At 32.8% G+C, this 5,864-nt stretch overlaps 1 long non-coding RNA gene across 6 annotated transcripts; it reads right to left on the reverse strand.

Moving 5' to 3' along the window:
* Window positions 1-2,540: 2,540 nt before the first annotated feature.
* LOC122586778 lies at window positions 2,541-5,530 on the reverse strand. 6 transcript variants are annotated; one of them, XR_006322072.1, is made up of 8 exons: window positions 5,508-5,530; window positions 5,119-5,200; window positions 4,937-5,007; window positions 4,741-4,836; window positions 4,315-4,375; window positions 3,154-3,294; window positions 3,015-3,070; window positions 2,541-2,935 (listed from the first exon to the last, which is right to left on the reverse strand). It is a non-coding gene; the product is annotated as an uncharacterized LOC122586778 (long non-coding RNA). The 6 variants fall into 6 exon arrangements; XR_006322067.1 differs by having other exon boundaries at window positions 3,015-3,294; XR_006322069.1 differs by having other exon boundaries at window positions 3,015-3,294; window positions 5,119-5,197; window positions 5,508-5,528.
* Window positions 5,531-5,864: the final 334 nt, after the last annotated feature.

Here is a 5,864-nt window from a genome sequence, read left to right on the forward strand (position 1 = left end):
TTTAGTTCAAGCAATGTCTTACTAAAGAAGACACAGGATTTTGCAACTTTTGCTACTGCCTTGATACTAATATCGTAAATATCTTCTGTGGGATCCATTATTGTTCTGTTTCCAAGAAAAAGATTAATGGGTTTTGTGATTGTAATTTCAGTGAAGGGTGTTGACCAATCTTGATCGGTTTTAATCAAGATTTTATAGCTTTATTTTTGACTGAAAGAGAAATCTGAAAGAAAAAAAAAATGAAGAAGAAGAAAGAAAGAGGTTGTTAGTGATGATGATGATGATATTTTTTTGAAGGTTGTTGACAAGGGCGGGATGATCTGGGGCCTTTATATGGCTTGACGCATATTTCACGAACCAGTCCCTCACAAATGGGCACTTTGTTTAATTAAGCAGTTTCTTGTTTTTGAAATCAAACTTAAACCATCGAATTCTTCTTTCCAAATGCATATGGGCTAATGAAGCCTAGGCCCACATGTGAAGTTCAAAAGTGTGGATTCGATTTTACCCGGTTAAGCAGTAAATTTGGTTTCGCGATTTGGCTTTTACCCGGTTAAAAAGTAAAGCAAACCATTTAAAAAACCGAAAAAAACCAAGCACCGATTTTAAATTTGGTTTTGCGTATAGTTTGTAACCGAAAACCGATTTTTATATTTGTGTTTTGTTTTGATTATGGGTATACAATAATGAACTTGGTTAAATCGAAATTTCTGAATAACTTATACTATTATTATCTATTAGTTATGGTTGATATTCTTTTTGAAACACAAATTCTGGCCAACTGTCGAATACTCCAATTGCTATTAGTGCCTAATAAACACAAACTAAAAAGATATAATCAACTTTTGTGAGAATAACTAAAACATCAATACATTTTTAGTTTTCCACAGAGGTTTTACAATGGAAAATACTGGCCACTAATACAATTATGGATGACAAAAATACTCGTATTTGCTGGGAATCCGATAATCGAACCCGATTTGACCGGGCAATCCCCTAGTTGACCGAGGATAGGGACTGGTACGGGAATGTAATACTATTCCTCGATGGGAATGGGGACGGGCCGGGGATGGGAAAGAATAAATCTCCAATCTCCATACTCAAACCCGAGAAAACTATAAATGTTCATTAGTTACACTTTAAGTTTTTTTCTATTTTTTAGAATCACTTTAAGTTTATAGCTTTTCGTTTCAATACTTTAATATTTGTTTGAATTTTAATAAATACATAGGTTTCATAAATTTTATGATTATAAAAACTAAATGTGAGGATTCCCCAATTAATCTTAGATGGAAGACAACTTCATATTCACTTCCCTTTACAAAAATGGGTGAAAGAACACCAAAAGCAATTCATTATGGTGAATATATAATTTATAGTGGACATTTTTGCTTGGTGAATTAACAATTCCTTTCGATACACGAAATCACACATTTGTAACCATCCATCTGTTCAAGTTTCCGATTCTTTAAGTTTTGAATTTTGATCCTTCTTCCATGTAGAAGAAAAACGGTTCCTGATAAAAATATGAAGGAAGATGGAGTTGTCCTTTGTTGGTGAAAAACAACCACCATTTCTTCCCTGATCCAATTCGCCTTAAAGACGACAACAACAAGGTCATATTAATAGTTTTCCCCAATTCTTATAATTTCTTATTTGACTTATTTTTCGTTGCTTCTAGTGTTTTTGAGCGTTGAGATTTCTTTATTAGTCAAGAAAGTAGTAAACTTTGAGACCACATACAACATTATATAGTGAGCTAGAATTTAACCCCGCGCGTTGCTGCGGGCTTCCACATAGCTACTCGCCCGCATTATGTATACATGCCATAATACATGGACTTGTAACACAAATGGATAAACTTAGGAGGATTTGCAGAAAGAACAAACCCCAACTTCAACTCTTTGCATTGTTATGTGTCCTATATCTTGTAGTAAAAACATCATTGTATTAGAAGAATAAAATTTACTAAATGACTACATGTATAATGCATAGTAAGGAGTATATCTGGCTTCATTTACATACTTGATATCTTTTCTTTCTCGGTTGTTCCTAATATGTGTATTTATGGACTAAAGGTGGGAATTGGTGTTTTGGACCAAGTGTGACTGAAAAGAACTTTAAGTCAAATTTGTAATGTTCTAAGTGGATCGAAACTGGTCCTCTCGAGACATCAAATATTATTTAACCGATTTCTTTTAACGTTAATTTTCAGATAAGTAACGTTGTAAATATGATTCACTGGTTTAACAGGTTAAAAACTAAGGTTTAACAGGTTAAAAACTAGCTTTTATTCTATAAAGGTAGAGTAAAATATTACTTAATTTGACAGCAATGGTGTCAGGTTAAACACGTTTGAATACACTTTGGGTAGCGTCCAAGTTTCGATGCATAATGCCATTTCAGATGAGGTTCACATGAGACAGCTTGATATCCAGTGTGATTACACAAAAACTCTCAGAAATCATAACCTTTTAGAAGGGATTCTCAAATCTCAACCAGATAAAACCATGCAAGTGTACAAAGTAACAGCAGTGCTCTTTAATCAACTAAGGTTAAATACCATCAAATTTCAGTCAAAAACATACGAAATAAGTTGATAAAAGGCTTCATGATGGCATTTCTTTGCATTGACTTTCAAATATTCATCATGGAATTAATCTCACTTAGTGTAATGCAAAAGATGTGGGGTCCTTCTCATCATATGAAAACTAATTTTTTAGAGTAACATATGCATCTCTAAATTTACACAGGGAATAAAGCTGAATTTTATGTACCTTGCTAAAAAACGGTTTTTCAGCAGTATTCAGTAATAAGAGCATTCAATCTTTTTCAATAATGTTATTGTCCGTCTGAGGATGCATTTGGTTGTTAACCTTTGCCAATCCCTTACCGGCTTACCGTATATCAGCTGACACTGTTGAGGTCAGGATACCTTAAAATGTTTATAAGAATAGTATGAGATCAAAAGCAAGCCAAAACAAACTGACAAACATTAAACACATATTACTTACCCATAAGTCACATACGGCTCCACTTCCTGTAGAATTTTCAATATCCTCTCGTTTGCCTTGACAAAAACACCACTAAAGAATCGGCTCAGTCTAGTTTTACAAAAAGAATCGGAGAACATAAATAGTACACAAAACATACATAAGACGTGAAGAAGAACAATCTTTGATGACAGATCCCTGTATACGCATGACGAATAGAAGCTTTGATTTGAAAACTTGGATGCTTTAATAGTTCAATCAGACGTTTTGCCTAATGTGTCATCGTAATGAGATCGAGTTCCTGGAATTGAGACATAAATAAGCATAGTAATATTAGTAAACAGAGATTCGTCCATCAAGTATTAGTTGAGTATGAGAAAAACGTTCACTTTATCACGAAATTCTTTGATAAACTGTTTGGGTTTCTTGAATCTTAATAATTAATCTATCAACCAACAGCATCAATGATATCCTTTAATAAAAGCATGTAAATTTAGCATGTATCCGCCAGTATACCAACCATTTAATAATACATTACTTTATATAATGATAATGAGTTAAAGATGCCCATAATAGATTTATAGAACATAAAATACATAACTGATACCTGATAGAGAAAAAAAATGAAATCCTTGCAAGGGGTTTCTCTGTCCTTGTTATGTTCTTGAGTTTTTTGAAGGGATGAAAAAAAAAGGAATCCAAATGATCTTAAAATAATTTGTGTTCTTGAGTTTTTTTTAAAGGATGGAAGAGAAATGAAATGATAGGAAGTGGAGTGATAATCTAGTCGATTTTGTTCCTTAAATCTTCCTCCCACTTTTGGGATGATTTGAAAGGATTGATTATCTTCTAATCTCATCTCATCACTTCTTTTCTTTTCTTTTAATAAGAAACTCAAGAACATAGGCTTCCTTGCAATGAAAGAGTTATTTCGCTGATGAAAAAGTGTTCCACCTCTTTTGTCATTTGATGAATTTTTATTAGTTCATCAGACTTACAGTTCACTTAATTAGCTTCTGATCAAGGTTATATCGTAGACTTTTCTCTAAACGGGTATAATCCAATTATAACTCTGTTTCTCATTTTGCAAAATGTACCTTTAAAATTGAAACGATTTCAGGGGATATATGAAATGATAAAATGTGTGTTTTAGTATGGCATAGTTGGTAAAAGTAATAGTGGGTATACTCTATGGCACCGCTATAAATGGCTTGAACTTGCATTGTAGCTGGTATGAACTGCTGCCTCATATTGCAAAGTTTTGACATTGACCAATATTAGATAATGCTCATGTGACATAAACCCAAGAATCAATACTTACCAGCTCGTAGATAGCATTCACATAAAGAGTAGCTCATGAGCAGGTCTAGCTGTTCATATATCTGCAGAAAAAGAAGTTATTAGCGCCTTTTAGTTGGCCATTGTGCGAATGGATAAAATCCTAACAAACCCCTTTAATACCCCAAACTAACTGATGCCCATAGGTCCAAAATGCCCAAAGACATATGCAAATGATGATCACTAAAGTAACAGAATGCTTAAACAAAGCAAACATGGAGTTTTCACCAATCATAATGAGATAATAGTACTTGAAAGGTTTAAAGGTTTATTTATATATCACTTATCAATAAACTTTTTTAACTTCATAACCCAAACAAACATCTAAAGGCAGTCTAAAAGTAGAGGGGCAAGCAAACGCACACATAAATAGAAAGAGACCAAGGATTAACGAATAAAGAATGTACACCTTCTTTTGATAGACCAGCTAACGTTCGTCTGTGTTGGATATGGGATAAACGGCAAAAGTGTTAGAGCCACTCTTCACAATATTTGCACCTGGAACCTGCAAAATTAAATGATCTCACAATCTATCATGTGCTGCATATGCATCAAGAATGGATTATACTGGTCTAATATAAAGTTTACTTGAAAATTAAGCTTACCTGTTGCATTGGACAGCAAGTACTTAAGCTTTATAAAAAAAATTTATCTGGAATATGATCAGACATTCAAACTGATGCAAAAAAAATCAACTTAGAGATAATTAGTGATTAGAAATAACCAAAAAAAAATTAACACAGGATGACCGTTCATTAATCTGTTAGAACCATAAGTGGGATCATACCTTTCCAAATTACCAATGTGGCTGGAATAGTTTCAATTTTCAAACTATATGCTTTGTAGTCTTAAATATATCCTCATCACTTCTACAGCATAAATGGAAGAAATATAGGGTTATTGGATTTCAAACCATTCACAATAAAATGATAACTATTGAAATTTAAATTAAAAAAGAAATTAAAAATAAAAGGTAAAAATCTAACTCTGCAAAGTGTGGGTGATTAGTAAATTAAAGGAAGAAGAAACATATGCAAACATATGTTGGTAACAAAACAAGCAAGCTTTATAGCCCTAGATTTCTTTAACATAATCTACGGAACAACTTGTAAGCAAATATTAGATATTTAACACTTGATTTTATTACCGGTAATGAAGATTCTGGAAAAAGAATACCTGTTGAGTGTTGACGAACTGAGCGGCCAAAATTTAAGGTTAGTGACAAAATTTAATATTTATATTTAGGAAAATGATAATGACAGCTCTAATAACATATTCCATGCTTAAAAACTTGTACATTATATATTAAAAACCGCTGCCTGATTTTTCTAACAGCAAGATACAAATTTTAATACACCCAATTAGTTTTTACTGACAACCCTAAGGGTTGTCATTAACAAAACCCTTATATTTATACTAATATATTTACTATAATGTCAATTAAAATAAACTAGTTTTTACCCCCGGGCGTTGCCCCGGGAGGCGTTGCGTCATGTAAACATTTAACATAACAAAACTTTTGTGCCAAAAGTT

Source organism: Erigeron canadensis, chromosome 2 (assembly GCF_010389155.1).
Source record: "Erigeron canadensis isolate Cc75 chromosome 2, C_canadensis_v1, whole genome shotgun sequence".
Taxonomy (NCBI): domain Eukaryota; kingdom Viridiplantae; phylum Streptophyta; class Magnoliopsida; order Asterales; family Asteraceae; genus Erigeron; species Erigeron canadensis.